General features: G+C 37.1%; 1 protein-coding gene across 3 annotated transcripts in view; it reads right to left on the bottom strand.

Annotated features, from left to right (window-relative positions):
- Positions 1-18,345, bottom strand: part of MDGA2 (MAM domain containing glycosylphosphatidylinositol anchor 2) — an 845,317-nt gene that overhangs the window by 437,882 nt on the left and 389,090 nt on the right. The window lies entirely within an intron of this gene.

Here is an 18,345-nt window from a genome sequence, read left to right as displayed (position 1 = left end):
TCTATCTACTTCCTCCATTGCCATGACCACATGATTTCAGTCCCAATCTAGATTTGTAAAATGGTAAAAAGGTATCAGTTTTTACTGAATCAGACCCTTTTACACACAGAGAGGAAGAGGGGAGGGGAGCATGTGTTGATGAAAAGTAAAGATAAAGATTAGAAAAATCTAGAATCCTAAATACAAGAATCTCATGTAGTACAGAAACATTGTTAAAAATAAAATAGTCTATGGGGTGCCTGGGTGGTTCAGTCTGTTAAAACAGTGCCTGCCTTCGGCTCGGGTCCTGATCCCAGAGTCCTGGGATCAAGCCCCACATAGGGCTCCCTGCTCAGCAGGAAGCCCGCTTCTCCCCTCCCACTCCCCCTGCTTGTGTTCCCTCTCTTGCTATCTCTCTCTCTCTGTCAAAAAAATAAATAGAATCTTTAAAAAAAATGAGATAGTCTCATAAAAAATAACAAATAAATTTTCAAACTTATTCAGGCAGACCACTTTCAGAACAGAAAAGGTTGGGATGTATTTAAATGTGGAAGGCATCCATATTTTTACATAAAATACAATGATGGTATGCATACACAGGTCCTATCTCAAAAAGGGACACAAATATTTAGTCCTAGTTTTGCACATTTCTATTATTATGGGATAGATAGTTATGTTTTCATAATCTAGTAAGCTAGTGATATCTCTAAAGGTTTAAAATTATTTATGGAAAAAATACATAGAATTAAGAAAATTTAATCTGTTAACATTCTGTGTTTTTGCTGCATATTGAGACACAACAGCATTATTCCATTTTGGTGATAAAATGAGAGTGTTAACAAGAGCACAGTTTGGGAATGACAACTTCAATCAAAAGCTTGATGCATACCAACACGCTAAACACATCTGGTCTGTTAGAAAATATCAAAAATTACCAAAAGGGTGGTAAGAAGGATAAGGTGAGGGTGATGTCTCAGTAAAAAAAGAAAATAATATTTATGTGTGACATGTTGCATACTATAATTTTGCAAGAAAACAAAAAGCCACTTTCTAACAGGAATATCTTATGAAAAATAGAAATGACTGAAACTGGAAATATCAGACATATGGACAATATGCCAGTTAATACTTCTTTGGCAGCTTTTCTTTATGAAATTGAGAAAGTAACTTGCTGGTGAAGCTCAGCCCATGAAAATCAACATTAGAGTCTCTCCTATTTACAAACCAATTAATGGAAAGCAAACTCATACTGGCACTTCAGGGTCTGTTGTCCAAGGAACGTGATGTCTGAATACTGTAAAGTGGTTTCGTTGTGTTGTGTCTGGTTCCCCATTTACCCCTCCCCCCTTTTTAAAGCTGGGTTGAAGGGCAGCTGGGTGGCTCAGTCAGTTAACCATCTGACTCTTGGTTTTGACTCAGGTCATGATCTCAGGGTCCTGGGCTCTGCGCTCTGTAGGCAGTCTGCATGAGACTCTCTCTCTCCCTCCCCCTTTGCTCCTATCTCTGCTCCAGTGCATGCCCTCTCTCTTTCTCCAATAAATAAATAAATAAATCTTTAAAATGAAAATCTGGGTTGAAATTGATGGCAAATGGTTGATGATTCTATTCTTTACTCATTCACTGAATCATCAAGATATGTCAGGCATGTGTTATGGGTAAAGATGCAAGGGGAAATACGACTTGGATTCTGTCTTCAAGGAGCATACCTTCTGGGAGAAATACAACAGGTGAAGAGGTAATTATTATTATTAGGCATCGGGATGGTTGCTAATAAAGATTGGAAGGAATTCTCAAAGGCATTAGGAAAAGGACAGGGTAAGAGTGAAATCTTGATAAAAGAAAAAAAATCAATTTTTTTTCGGTGACTTATTTTTTTTAGACCTTTTTAACCATTTTTAATTATACAGTTCAATGCTGTTAAACATAATCACATTGTTGTGCAACAGATCTCCAGAGTCTTTTCATGCGGCAAAACTAAAGTTGCATACCCATTAAACAACTCCCCGTTCCTCCCTGCTCCTAGCCCCTGGCAACCACCATTCTATTTTATGTTTCTAGGATTCTGATTACACAGAGAAGTGGAATCATACAGTATTCATCTTTTTGTGACTGGCTTATTTCATTTCACAAAATGTCTTGAAGCTTCATTCATATTGTAGCATGTAGCATGCTTTCCTTCCTTCTATAGGACTGAATAATATTCCGCTGTATATACCACATTTTGTCCATTCATCTGATGCTGGATACTTGGATTCTTCCATTTCTTGGCCATTGTGAATAATGCTGCTATGAATATGGGTGTACAAATACATTTTTGAGATCCTGCCTTCACTATTATGGACATATACTCAGAAGCAGGATTGTTGGATCAGACAGTATTTAATTTTTTGGGCAATCTCCATACTGTTTTCCATAGAGGCTACATCATTTTATATTCCTATCAACAGGGCACAAGAGTTCCAATTTCTCTACAGCCACATTAATGACTATTATTTTCTGCTTTTTAGATAGTAGCCATTCAAAAGATTGTGAGGTTTAATTGTTTTGTTTTTATTTTTGTTTTCTTAGTTTCAAGTTTTTAGTTAAATTCAGTTAACTAAATTAAATTTAGTTAAATTTAGTAAAATAGAGTGTAATATTAGCCAGGTATAGAATTTAGTAATTCATCACTTGTGACACCTAGTGCTCATCCCAACAGATGTCCTCCTTAATACCCATCACCCATTTAACCCATCCCCTCACCCACTTCCCTCCATCAGCCCTCAGTTTGTTCTCTATAGTTAAGAGTCTGTTTTATGGTTTGCATCTCTCTTTTTTCCTTCCCCTTTCTCTTGTTTCTTAAATTCCACATATGAGTGAAACCATATGGCATTTGTTTCTCTGACTTATTTTGCCTAGCATAATATTCTAGCCCCACTCATATCATTGCAAGTGGCAAGATTTCATTCTTTTTTAGTAGCTAAGTAATATTCCTGTGCATGTGAGTGTGTATGTGTGTGTGTGTGTACCACTTCCTCTTTATCCATTCATCAGTCAATGAACATTTGCATTCTTTCCATAATTTGGCTATTGTTGATAAGGCTGCTATAAACATCAGGGTGCATGTGTTCCTTCAAATAAGTATTTTTATATCCTTTGGGTAAATACCTAGTAGTGCAATTGCTGGGTAAAAGGGTAGTTCTATTTTTAACATTTTGAGGAAGCTCCATGCTGTTTTCCAGAGTGGCTGCACCAGTTTGCATGCCCACCAACAGTGTAGGAGGGTTCCCCTTTCTCCATACCCTTGCCAACATCTATTGTTTCCTGAGTTGTTAATTTTAGTCATTCCAACAGGTGTGAGATGATATTTCATTGTGGTTTTGATTTGACTTTCTCTGATCATTGAAGGTATAAGGCATTTTTCATTTATTTATTTGTTGGTCATTCATATGTCATCTTTGAAAAATGGTGATTCTGTAAGTTTAAGAAAACAAACATTTATTTAGTAGGCACTATTTTCTCAGCACTGTTGTAGCTGATCCTCAAATGTATCATCTCATTTAATTACCTCAACATTATATAAAACTAAATTAGCTACTGTGAGATGGGAGGGGTGTGATTAGGTAAACTGAGGGATTCATAGGGTTGAATAAATTGATGTAGGTCTTCAGCTAGGAAGTGGTAGAGGAAAAGGTTAACCCAAATATTGTGACCCTTCCAGATTATTAAATTATTGGTTTCCAAATTATGAAACATCCAAAGATTTCAAAATATTGAAATACCTAAAGTATTAAAGATACTATAGATTAACAAAGAACATGTTCCAAATCTTAGCCAAAATATAGCGGTGTGAAGGAAAACCGTATGTGAGAGAAGAGCCTGCCAATGGGTTGATTGGAATGCAGCATACCACAGAATCGTGAGGGATGGAGGAAGTGTTGTCAACAAAAGCCAGAACACGTTTCCACAGGTGCTGTTATGCAAGGGGATAACATGAGCATATTAGTGTTTTTGGGTGTATATGGGTGTCTCGGTCCAGGTTGTTAGCGCTTAGCTTTGTCCATCTGGCCTGTATCTGCATCACCTACAGGAACTTTTCAAAATGTATTCGTAGTACCTTCTCCTCAAGGAATTTTTCCAGACTCTACCCCCTTTCTCCTCTTTTCAATGTTCACTTTTGGTTGACTTCCTCAACTTTCACAAGAGGAGATGTCACTGAAACTGGACTTTTCTTTCCCCTGTTACTTAAAAATGGCAATTTGGTTTCATAGTTGCATGGCTTTCATTTTGGCATCTGCTAGTTATAGCCTCTCGTACCACATTTCTTGGTCTCATTCAATGTGATTCTAACATCAGTCAAATTCCCAGTACACTATTCTTCTGTCCGAGCATTACCCTCATGTTAATCCTGCTTACACAATTCACAGTAAACGAAACTGGAGAGTAGGTGTTACTGGAAGCAAGCGCTATTCGTACATGTAGCCCAGATACTAGCTGAGGTCATTCTGCCCACTGAGAGTTTTACATAAAATTAAATTGACCCTTACCCTGCCTCCTCCCTCCCTCATCTATGTTTAATGGGACATTTGAATCGCACTTCCAGATTTCCACAAATTCAAGGCTTGGGTTATTTCAGCTTTCTGTTTTTTAAAATTCAAATTTCTAGGTTTTTCTGAACCTCTGATCTCACTTATATCACATTCCCATGGCTATTTTTCTTCTCCATGCTCCACATCAACCTATAATACATTCCCTTCAACTTGGTGTTAAAATGATTCATCTAGAGCATGTGTAGGAGACTACTGAATTTTGGAATAACTGGGAGGAGAGGTGGGGGTTACATTGTAGGATTATCAGGAAAACTGCTGAAAATACAATATTAAATACTTGCACCTCCAAAAATCTTTCATCTACTTTCCCTCCATTCCAATCAGGAGTTTATCAGTAGCTGACACTTAACAAACAGTGCCCTCCCCTCCCATGATGCTCAGTGACCCTTCTCTCTAATTGCTTTCTCCTTCTGCCTCACCCTCTGACTCCCCTCCTCCCTTTCTCTGGTTTCCCTTACTAGCAAATTTCAGAGCATTTCTCTAGTAGAACAATTTATATCTATTTGCTTCTTCCTTTCTAACCAAACCAGGCATTTAAGTGCTCATCTTACACACTTAAAGAAGATAATATGCTATACAAAGATAATTTCTCTAGAAGGAAATTCTGACACTCCATTAAGGGAAGAAGTGATTCTACTTAATCATGATGTTAAATAGAATATATTTTTTCTCTATTATATTTGATTAGGTTCAAGGTCATTGGCTGTTTAATTTGGGAGAAAAATGACACAAAATTATTATTAAATGTAATAAATTAAAAAAATAGTTATATATTGACAGAGGTGTGAAAAAGGGAAAGAGAAAAAAAGGGTAGGGGAACAAATAGAAAAATAAATTAGACAGGAGTGGGATAGAAAAGTATAGACAGGGAGAGAAAAGGATATATGTAGAGATAGTGTCAGGTTAAGAAAGTCCAGGTTTAAAATAAATTTAGTTATAATTTACACTGTGGCTGGCAGCATGTATATTCCTCTGCTCAAAACACTCCAAACAACTTCAGCTGAGAGTAAAAAGCAGCGTTCTTTCAACAGCCAACACGACCCTGTGCTTCTGACCTCCTTGTCTCTCAGATCTCATCTCTTATGCTCTTATAGCTCACACTAGTCCGGGAACTCTGACCTTTTCCTCATTAACAATTGGTGTGATCTCATCTCAGGGATATTGTCCTTGTTATGTCCTCTTCCGAAAATGTTTTGCCATACCCCGATACCTCCTTCAAGTACTTGCTCAAATATCAGCTTTTCACTGAAGCTTTCTCTAAACATTTTATTGAAACTTGAAATAAACCACTTGCAGCTCTCCACAACTACTGTTTGTTTTTCCAAATGCATTTTTTAAAAAATTTTTTATTAACATATAATGCATTATTTGTTACGGAGATTCAGGTCTGTGATTCATCACTCTTACACAATTCACAGTGCTCCTACTCTTATATTTTACTTATATATTTGTGCATTGTCTTTGTCCCCTTATCAGTATATATATATATTTTTTTAAGATTTTATTTATTATTTGACAGAGAGAGACACAGTGAGGAAGGGAACACCAGCAGGGGGAGTGGGAGAGGGAGAAGCAGGCTTCCAGCTGAGCAGAGAGCCTCATGCGGGGCTTAATCTGAGTACCCTGGGATCATGAGCTGAGGTGAAGGCAGACGCTTAACAACTGAGCCACCCAGGCACCCCAAGAACAGGGACTCGTGTCATTTCATTCACTGATGGTTTGTCCAGCACCTAGAACTATGCCTGATACATAGTGTTGCTTGATAAGATTTTTGTAATGGTTGAACCCTAAATCTATTACCTATTATCTAAATTGCATAACCAATCCATTTTGTAGTTTTTCAGGAGCTCTATCAAGAAACAGCCAATTAGCCTGAAAAGATGGGAAGGACATGGGAAAATAAGAACCAGAACAAGAACCTGGAGTCCGAGATCAATGTTTCCCAAAGAATCTTATGTAGAATTGTGTCCTTCAAACATTTTTGCCCACATATCTCCTAAAAGACTAACTGCTAAAATCCAGGTACACCTCACATATTTTCAGGTTAGCTTCTAACATTATTCTCTTAACTTTAGTTGCAAAGATGTAAGGTTAACTATTGAGATTTGAAAATAAAATGATTATATCATTCACTTAACAGGATCCATGGATTGTGAAGATATTAAAACCCCTGAATTGTTACACATTAAAAAGGTGAATTTTATGGTATGTGGATTATATATTAATTTCAAATTGTTTAACAATAAAAAAAGAACTTTGGCCTACCTCCAAAGTTAAAATCTGCCAAAGTTCTGACTTTGAGATTAACTAAATTCACCTATAACTAAAAGAGAACATTTATGTTTTCCTTATTTTCCTTTTTAGCAACCACTTTTAACAATAAAATCTTTGATGTTGTACATTTAGCAAAACCTATCCTTTCAAAGATGGGATGAAAAAAGTTTTGTCACTTTTTGCTCAATAAACAGCTATGACTTATTGAAAATAAAAAGGGGGGTATGCTCAATATCATCTATTAAAATATGAAAACATAGTCTTCATAACAGACATTTTACATCATTTTTTCTCCTCCTGGAACCATGTTTCATTTCACTTTTCCCCAGAGTATTTTATCTTGAGGTAATATGTTTATGTGCTTGAAAGTCATTTACTGATTAATGTTTCATATTACCTGTGGGAGAAATGGAGTATATTTTTGAGGTTGAGATTAAAGTACTTTGAGTCATCACTAAAATCATATTAGTATATAATTGATCTAAAAATATAAATACGTTATATTTTTTGAAAAGTATTTATTGAAAATGTATCTCTTAATCCAATGAATAAAGCTTTTTTTTTCAAATTAATTCATGTATACTAAATGATCATTATGGCTAGAATGAAACTAAGGCTTCAACATCCTTCTTTTTCTATTTTTCATTCTCCTAATTAAAATCTGAGAAAAGTGCTCATATAAATAAGAATATAAGAATTTTACTTCTTTGAAATTCTAGCTTTGGGAAAAATAACATACAGTGCCATCCTACATCATCGAAAATTATTTCCAGTAACCTATTTGCTAACAGCTTCATTAAGAAGTTGTCTTCATTAAGAACTTCATCTTCAATTTTGTTGAAAGCAAAAAGAATCGGAAACTATCTTAGCTGTGGGAAAAATCTGTTACCCAAACAGAAGTCACTTACCTTTTCAACTCCAAAACTAATTTCCATCTGTTTGGTGCCTTGAAGTTTTTTGTTGTTTTTTTTTCCCTCACCCTGAGGTAATGCACCAAAAATAAGATTAAGGCTGTTAACTCTAAGTGTTGGTGTTGTTTTGTTGTTGTATTTTTTGTATAAAAGTCTAACAGTGATTATCATGGATGGTGGGGTAACAACTTAAATCCCCCCAATCCTCTCTAAAGCATAGCAATTTTAGAGAAATTGAAAATACTATCGTTAATTCCCTTAAAACTATTCCTCTACTCACAGACACTTGTTTGAAGATTGTTGCCAAGGCAAAAAGAAAAAAAAAAAGAGAGAGAGAGGAAAGAAAGGAAGGAAGGAAGGAAGGAAGGAAGGAAGGAAGGAAGGAAGGAAGGAAAGAAGGAAGGAAGGAAGAGAAAGGTAACAAAATCTCACATATAAGCGTTCTAAAACTTTCATGAGGTAGACATGTTTCAGAAATGCTTTTGTTCTTTCCTTCTTAAGAGATTCATAATATTCACTGTTCTCTAGTGAGGAAACCTGTTTGCCTTGTTTAATTCAGCCCTTCTAAATAATTTTTGAACACAGAACCCTTTTCCCTTGTAACATTATTTGACAACCCAGAGAATTAATAGTCCATTGGTACATGTTTAACACTATTCTAGATGTAGCTACTGAAAGACTTGGGCGCATACGTACGTGTGTGTGTGTGTGTGTGTGTGTGTGTGTGTGTATAGTAAAGTAGGAACTTAGAAAAAAAAATAGAGTTTTAGAAAATAAGGGCTTGCTGTCACTGGAAAGTGAATTCTGGCGACTAAAGAATCTGAGAGAGTAGATGGGGACCCAGGAGCAGAAGAGGATATTGCATATTCAGAATAGAAAAGGGGCTAGTTCAAGAAATATGGGGGAAGGGAGAAGACTCAATGTCACCACCAAATTATTATATAAGAGACTGACAAGACTGTCCAACATCTAGGATGCTTCATACATATTCAACAGATAAGCTGCGGCTGATAACAGAGTGTTCTTTCTTCTGGAAGCTGGGGGTGGGAGCTGAGACAGAAAATAACTCTGCATCTCCAGAGATCAAGGGAGAAAATTCATTCAGCCTCAAACTGGTGCTAGGTGGAAAAAAGAAATGCTAATTTCAGGGGTAAAAAAAGGATAGCAGAGCCCAAAATATAATGCTATGTGTGAACTACCTGGAAAGATTACACAGTCAGGATGAGAGTAATGAGTTATTTAAATTAACACAACATAAATTAATACCTAGTCAGCTTGCTCTCAGAGATTGCCTGGAACTATAATAAAATTTCGTGTGCTCAATGCAGTGCACATATTTTTGGGAAAAGAGTGACACAAGAGAAGTGAAAGAGGACAGTCAGGCTTGAAGACAGAGGTGAAGTCTTTACAAAGCCCCTAGATAGGAGGAAGTAGGCCCCTAAAACAAGCATAGGTGGTATCTAGCAGTCATCTCTAAAAGGCTTCCTTGAACGTGCCTCTCTCTTCTCAGCATTCAGGCTGTAATTAACTTTTATTATTTTATTACTTTAAAGATTTATTTTTATTTATTAGAGAGAGAGAGAGAGAATGTGAGCAGGGCGGGAGGGGTGGGGGTGAACAGAGGGAGAGAGAGTCTTAAGCAGATTCACGCTGAGCGCCAACACTTTTGTAGGGCTTGATTTCAGGACCCTGAGATCACAACCCTGAGATCATGACCTGAGCTGAAACCGGCTGTGCCACCCAGGCATCCTTCTCAGAGTGTGATTTTAAAAGCAATTTAGGAACATTATAGAAATCATCACACCGGTAAGTAAAGAGTAAACCAGCACGGAAAATACCCACAGTGAATAGCAACAATTTAGAAAAGTAAAACTTTTGTCTGTATAACCCCTGTGATGTTTAGATGAGCATCTTTCTTAGGGGTCTCTGAACATATATCTGATGGAACTGGACTGATCTGAACAAATCATAAACTGAGGGCTGAAAACCAGTGACTAAATCAACTCCTACTTCAAACCTAAATGTTCAAGGCCCCCCTCTGTACAAAGTCCTATCATCAGTCCATCAAGTTCCTAAAGAATGCAAATTCCAGCAATGGTTTAAATGTGAAATCCAAGAGACAGACTTCTATTTAGCTTTAATATCAGTTACTATGACAACCAATGGGTTATTTAAAGTTATTAGCATTCTAGCCCACTGAGTTAATAATACGGACAAGAATGGCATAAAAGTTAAGCAAAAGCAAATCACTTCCATGTCATATCACATAGCAATGACAGCAAAAGCCATGGAGGCTTAAGAGGGTTTGGAGAAATATAGTTAAAAGGACCAATCAATCATCGACTCTTGAAACCTGTAGCACATTATTGATGTCTTCTATCTACCATATTCTTCAAGCTCATTAAAATTCTAAGTTCAGGATTTAAACAAAACAAAGTGAAACCATCAAATTGGAATGGACAAAATGATACTTCTCTAAAATATTTTTCAACAATATGGTCTCTACCTTACTAAATATCCCTTGTTTTCATCTCAACGCAAGTTGGTCAAGAGTGGAATACAGAGTTAGCTCTGGGATATCCACAGGATTTTAACAAAGAAAAAGGTGACGCAATAAGGAGGAAAGGATTAAGTTTAATGAACTGTTGTTTGGAAGATTCATCTGCTAAAAGTGGCAAAGAATGATATAAGATGTTAAAAACAGATGGCCTAAGTCACAGTGCTCTATCACATAAGTATGGAGAGAACTAAAATAGCCCAAGTAATATTTTTATTAACAAGATGCCAAGTACAGCAGCAAAAATACCTTTAGGAAGAATCTCACTTCAGAAAAAGGTTTTCCCCCCTTATACTTGATGCTATTTTCTGAATTATTCTTGGTCTGTTGCATATGTTCAAGGATCTGGGTACTTGCCATGCTCAGATGAAAGAAACTAACCTCTCTCCTTGAATGAGGCTCCCTTGTCTTATGAGCCTACCTGTGTGATGGAGATAATGAGAGTAAACTAAACACACAACTTATGAGGAAAGTGCTATTCTTCATACTCTTGCAGAGAAATTTTTTTTTTCCACATTAAACAAGCTGACTGGAGAATTCTCTGGTCTTTGAATTAGTTATGAAGAAAGAAACATTCATTAAATCTGGTGACAGTAAATGTTGTTGGAGTGACCTTGGGATTATTAAAGGTGATGCCAGAAAACCACTCCAAGAACATGGACACCCTTGGGGATGGGTGTGAGCAGTGAGCTATGATTACCCACAGGCATTTTGCTTATAAGACCGGCACACATCAAGCAGATCAGGGCATGGTAGATGCAAAGAGATGTGAGAAAAATCTCCCAAACCAGAAAGAAGAGTCTGAGGTTTACAGAATGGCTCACTTGTACGGTACCATCAATAAATAATATTCACTAACATAGATGAATTCATTCATCTATAAATTATACCTAGGGATTACTTTGGAAAAGTGGTGTGGTGTAATGGTTAAGAGCATAGAATATGAAGCCAGACAACCTGGATTTGAATCTCAGCTCCTCTATTCTGGACAAATCAGATGACTGCTCTGGGCTTCATCTGTATGTCTCCTCACAAAGCTATTCTAAAGATCAAATGAACTAACGAATTTAAAGCCCTTAGAACAGTGACCAACATATACTTTTCACTATATACCATTTATGTAATCATTATATTTTATGTAAATAATGAAGATAAGCACAAATGGAAATTCTAATATTTTCCTTGCTTGCCCAGTGCGTTTGCTGGCACAATCTCACCGTTGACCAACGATCTAAGGGATAGAAGTTGAGCAGGGGAACAAAGTATCGTCAAAAGATGCAGATGGCCGTCCTTGTTCAAGCAATGACCAGGAAAGATAGGACAAAAAGGTGCTAACATCTGTCCTGACAGTATCTGGTATCTCGGACTTTACTTGCACACATGAACAGAATAGATTTTTGAAACCTAATGCCATTTTAGGTTAAATTTGGCTTGGTAAAAATTTGGCTTTCCTTAGAGCTTTCTAACAATGGAAGAATATTCCAGTCAAAGAATGAAACTACCCCCTTAGCCACTGCATTTCTCATAATAAATAAACAAGGAAACCAATAAATTTAAAATATTGTGGTTTTTGTTGGCACGAGTCAACCTCTCAAGTTCACTGAAAAATTTGATTCTAGAGCCTACCAGGCAGTCTGTGGGGTAACCCTGGACGGAGGCAAATTCGCCAGGGTATTCCCTCCCTGTGTGGCTCTTGCCTGCCCGCCATCCAGGCTGTATCCTCCTGGTCACATCCCAGCTACTCAGTCCCTTCAACTGCCTTAAATCCAGGTAAGTAAAATCACAGAGATCTGACTCTCCATAACCTCAAATCTTAGAACTTAAAGAATCGAGATTTACTTAGTTATGTAGATTCAAATTACAAAGTGTATTTTTCCACCTTCAGTCTTATAATCTCATTTTGGTATGCAATAAAGAAAAATACTAAGGCAGGCATGGTTAAATCCTGGTATGGAACATCATTTTTCAAGCCCCTCTCAAAACATATTTGATTTATACTTTCTTGTGAGAGGTCATCCTTTGTATTAGAAAGATCTCTGATCTACTACTGGTTTTTCGTGTTTCAGTGAGGTACTCATTTAAAAAACTCCTATAGTGGAATGACTGATGATGTCCTATATTTAGGACTAACATGATTGTCATCACAGGCAAAGGAGTTAGAAAGCTACAACAAATTCACTGCAATGGTATCAGACCCTCATAGGCCAACTCCCAGACCTCACGTCATCGCAGGGATCACAACAGCACAGCAAAACCATTCACATTTGCCTTGTCATTGTCTGAATATCCACTCACAGCCTATGTTGTAAGCCATCCTTATACTACAACTGACAATGATTCACCTTATCCTAAGTTTTATGATGTCATTGGTCATGATGTCTCTTTTTCTCTTTCACAAGGAAAAATAACAAAATGACCCTGAGTTCAAAAACCCCAATAAGCACTAACTTATGACTAAGCCAGCCTGCCTCTGTGGTGTTACATAAGCGCTCCAAGTCATGTCCCATTTGGTCACAAGATTTATCTAAAGCTGTGATACTCAAAGCACTTTTTTTATTTCACAGAATTTACCATTTTCACCATTCCCTGAACCCAGGAAGAAAATCAAAAAGCAAGCTCTTTAAGTCAAGATGTCCTTGGAGAATAATTTAATAGCCACAAATGTTTCCAAGGAGCAGAGATGTCCTATTTCCGAGCCCCTCTCCTATATTTGTACTTCTGAGCCTCATCTCTACAGCGCTCACTAAAAACTCATGTCTTGCTGAAAATTACTTGGCCAAGAAATCTTCACTTCTCTGCTTTCAAATCATTGCAAACTTTCATGTCTTTATAGATATCACCGTCAAGGTGGTAAACAAAAGGTGGTAAACAAAAACCAATAAACAACTATTATTAAAATTCATAATTCTTTCTTCCAAGTAGGTAAAAAAAATGGCATAATGGTAGTTGTCAACATTTTTTAAAGCATTTTGAACATAATAAAATTTGCCTCCTCTGGCATGGCTGAAAGAGGGCACCTTTTGAAAAATATTTGATAACCAATATATTCTCCATCTTACCTACAGCACAGGACTCAACTAAGTTTTCTGCATTCCAAGTTTTACCTTCTAAGGAAGCACCAAAGAATTTTTAAATGTTTTCTTCCTGATTAGTGCTTTTCCTTGTTTTGCTCCTTGTCAATATCTTTCAGATTGTATCTGCAAGGGGTTACCTTTGTTCAGTAGTGTGCTAGCAAATGTTTAACAACCAGTTCTCCAAACAAAACAAAAAGCCTTGACACTTACCATTTGCCAATTTCTGTGGTGTAAATGCTTCCAGAAGAGCTGATATCAAATTCCAATATAAAGACACTGAATGCAGTTAGAAAGCGATATCTCTGCCATAGAGATAGAACAGAAATAAATAACATCAAGAATATTGATGGGACGCCTGGGTGGCTCAGCGGGTTAATCCTCTGCCTTCGGCTCAGGTCATGATCTCGGGGTCCTGGGATCGAGTCCCGCATCGGGCTCTCTGCTCAGCAGGGAGCCTGCTTCCCTTCCTCTCTCTGCCTGCCTCTCTGCCTACTTGTGATCTCTGTCTGTCAAATAAATAAATAAAATCTTTAAAAAAAAAAAAAAAAAAAAAAAAAAGAATATTGATAATAAGACATAGTAAAATAATTAAGAAGTGATTAGTTTTGAAGATTTATTACCTCTGGTTTTAATATAATTTATTTAATCATAAGATCATATTTAATGTTTAATAACATGTGTATTTAACAATCATCTTTCACAAGCCATTAAGTGCTGGCTCACGCACACCACTTCTTCTGTTATGACAGCTAATCAAGATTTAAGCTTGTATCTATCTTCAGGATAGTAAAATCCATATTTTAAACATCATCTAAATACACTGTATACTTTTTTTTATTGGTTGCTATATTTATACTCATGGTAGTTGAAATATGTTACTATCTTCTTTTAAGTTCATGGAAAGACTAAATGCAGGGCATGAACTTGATATTACTGTGGAAGCCAGTGTTTGCTTTTGTTTGGGGAATTAAATCCTCTTTAAACTGGATGTTTTATGATATGATAAGTTGTTCAAAAAAAGAAAAAAAAATGCTGGGCAAATCTCTGAAAAGTCCTAGAAAAATCGCAATGCTGGGGCGCCTGAGGGGCTCACTTGGTTAAGCAGCTGCCTTCAGCTCAGGTCGTGATCCAAGGGTCCTGGGATCAAGTCCCACATCGGACTCCCTGCTCAGTGGAAAGCCCGCTTCTCCCTTTTCCTCTGCCTACTTATCTGCCTACTTGAGCTCTCTCTCTCTAGCTCTCTGTCAAATAAATAAATAAATCTTTAAAAAAAAAAAAATCACAATGCTACTGTGAGGATCAGTGGTGTCAGTATAAATTTTCCTCACTTTGGAGGCCTTCCATGTTAATACAGACTAAAACTAATGAGCCCAAGTTCCTAACAGCACAGAAGTTCAGTACCTTCTAATCATAAAGTTTCCAAGCCTCTAAAGAGAAAGCCACAAATCATAATACCTTCCACATAAAGTATACAGAAATCATAATCTTTAGCCTCTAAAAACCTTTACTGATATTATTGCAACTAACCCTATTAGTAGCAAACACTATTGCTAAGCACTGATCTGGTTGTCATATATAGTACCTCATATAACCCTCGCAATCACATGGAGGAAGTACTTCTGTTATTCTCATTTTACTTATTTATTTGATATAGAGCAAGTAGGGGAGAGAGAATCTCAAGCAGACTCCACGCTGAGTAATGAGACCAAGGTGGGTCTGACACAGAGCCTGACACAGGGCCCAATCTCACGTCCCTGATGTCATGATCTGAGCCAAAATCGAGTCCAATGCTCAAGTGACTGAGCCACCCAGGTGCCCCCTATTATCCTCATTTTAAAGGTGAGCACACTGGTGGGGTTCACATAGACTAAATAACGAGCCCAAATAATGCTGGGGATAAAGCAGAAACCCAAACCCACACCTACCGAACTCATAAGCCTGTTCTTAATTCCACTATGTTTGTTAGACCTGGGATCTCTATCTCACTTGTACTCTATCCACCCAGTGTTTAAACCCGAAGCCCTAAGTGTATTTGATGTTGAGCAGTACACTTACTTGATCGCTAAAACTACTAGGTTATACTTCAAATTTGTTCATCTCTATAGCCACTACCCTATTCTAGGTTACCATCATCTCTGGCCTAGGAGAATCTCCTGCTTGGTTTCCATTCCTTCCATCTCACCACAGTCCCCTGTATCGCCATGCTTAATCATTCTTCAGCATGGAGCTAGAATAATCTTTCAAAAATTAAAGTCGGCTTCTGTCAATATCTTCATTAAAATATTTCAGTGAGGGCTGGAGTGAAGACCAAAGTCCTTAAAAAGGATTTCCCCAAGCTCTTCATGATTTGCTCTTCAGGCTCTGACACTGCAATGTCCCCTTCTATAGTGACCAACTTTTGGTTCTCAGAAGGTGCCACGCTTTTACCCACTGACTTTTGAACAAGCACCTTCTTCTGCCTTAGGGGCTAAGCTTCTGCTCCTACCCTTCCCTGACACTCCCATTCTAATCTGGTTAATTATTCAAATCTCAACTTAAAAATTTCTAGTGCCTAGAACTACATATAGTTGGATTTCATGGACTCTTAGAGGAACATTTTCTCCACCTAGGTTATGTCATATATTTGTTCTTGTAGGAGAGAAGCTATAGGCCATTTGAAATGATCTATTATCATCATTAACCATACTCACTAGTATCACCCTGCAAGTAAAGAACACAGAGATAGTTAACTTCCCAGGGGCCAGTTTACTTATCCAAAAAATGAACAGAATAGACCACGTAGTTTTTACAGAATGAATGTATAAAGAACATTTATAAGTTAGAGGACTTTGTACCTTCATGGAGATAATTTTGGGGTCCAGAATACAAGAAGCATTAGTAATACCTGTAAGCAGCAAGGAGCATTTTTTTATGAATATCGAAGCAGTTTTTGGAAGAAGTCAGATAACTGCAAGATACAGAATATAAATACTTTATTGATGTCTGTTTCATTAAAATACCAGTTAAATATGTGAGGGACTTGAGAATTAGGAAGGCTCTGGATCTTGCTCAGAGGACACTTTTCAGATTTCAACATAAAATTCCCAAATATGTGAATTTTCATGGGTACATAGATGAAAAAAAAAATCACCAGGATTGTCCAATTGATAGAGCCTTGTTTGTGTAAGCATTTTGAGGGGCTGTTTTTACCTATAAGCCTAGATTCTTTCAAAAAACAACAAAAAGATGGAATAAGGTCTGGAAAAACAACAATATTTTTTCCCCTTGCAACCTATTACATCAACTAGCATTTCCCTGTAGTTGTGATTATTACATTATGACTTGATTACTAACTATTACTGCCACAGTTGGAAACGTAAAAGCCCAGCATGGGGCCATCTCCATTAAAAGAATATGAAATTCCCTAGCAAGCTCTGAGGCTGCATGGCTGCTGTGGGGTCGAACTCAGAAGTACATAAGTATCTACTTAAGATGCTGTTTGAAGGAGCACCCTAAGTTACATCATTATTTCATTTAGTTTGAACCGTACCATGGATTTTTCCATTAAGCAATATTAGACACTTAAACACTATTCTGAGGTTATTCGTGCTCTAAAAAAAGGCAGTGCAATTTTTTTTTCTACTCTCTTGCCAGAGGATGAGAATTTTCTATCACATGTATATGCAATCCTGATTTTGCCTAATAGAACAGACTAAGTGGTTACATAAACTAGAGAACACCAGTCACGTTAAAGAGACATAACTGAGCAGAGAAGCATTAATATTCATGTTGGTAATACGGGCATATGCCATTTAGGAAACCAAAGAGAAAGGAGCTTTAGTTGCTATAATTTAACAAGCCCAGAAAGTACCAAAAAAAAAAATCAAATATATTCAAAGCATATAGATTAATGTTAATGGGGAAAGGGAATTATGATACTATTTTATATCTATTCTTCTTTTATGTGTCACTCAAATGACAAGATGGGCCAGGATGAGAAGTGAGATCTGATGAAGTTTTTTGACAGTGTTTTTAGGACAAAACCTAGTGATGGAAAAACACCAAACTACTTAGATATTTTACAGGAGGGATGATGATCACAGCAAGAAAACTACAAATTATATACATATTTAAAATGACAAATTAGTAAATTAGCATATATCTAATTATCTGTGGGAAAGATTGCATATATGTGGGTATGTGAGTAGTGTGTGTGAGAATGTACACTCAAAATAATAAGAGATACCTAGGGAAGATACGTTACTTGATTTGATTTTCAAAACCATGGAGGTTTGTTTACTCAAGTAACTTCGGCTACCATAATCGTGTGGAGAAAATCTATACTTAGAGGATTAAAGCTTTTCTGAGATAAAGAGGAGGTGATTCCTCCTCTTCTGTCATACTTGGCCATTTTCTTTCCTGTGTGGGATTCCTCACTTTAGAAGTGAAGGCATATCTCTGACAGGAGCCAGTCCAAGTTTGGATATCCTCACTATCTGAGAGAGGAACTTAAAATGGTTCCAAATCTCAATATGGACAAGACTAACCTCCCTTCCCCCCAAAGGTTTGGCTCTGCCCCTCCTTCAATCCTCACTCCACCAATAGCAGCAAAGACATCACCTCTGAATTCCTTCCTTCCTTTTATTTTTAATCTTTTAAATGCACTTAGAAATAACCAATGTAATTCTGTCCTCTCCTGCCTCCTCACCACCAATTTTGAAAAGAAAATACCTACAAAAGCACAGGAAATTGTGTGAACAAGTCTGTGAGCTCACGATCAAAAAACTTGTGTCATTATAAAAGAAAATAATGGATGAAATTTAAAAGTCAGGAATGTGGTTCTAGGTATTTTGGGAAGAGTTCATCTAAGAAAAGGATGAGAAATGAGTACCTGGAGAACCTGGTAAAATACAGAGCCTGCAATTTGAAAAGACCCTGGGAGCACCGCCCTGTACACAGGCACCAGGTAGCAGCAGGAATGA

Source organism: Lontra canadensis, unplaced genomic scaffold (genome assembly GCF_010015895.1).
Source record: "Lontra canadensis isolate GAN:19392208 unplaced genomic scaffold, GSC_riverotter_1.0 scaffold42, whole genome shotgun sequence".
In the NCBI taxonomy this organism is placed as follows: domain Eukaryota; kingdom Metazoa; phylum Chordata; class Mammalia; order Carnivora; family Mustelidae; genus Lontra; species Lontra canadensis.
The sequence above is the reverse complement of the archived record's forward strand: the minus strand, read 5'-3'. Positions and strand labels throughout refer to the sequence as shown.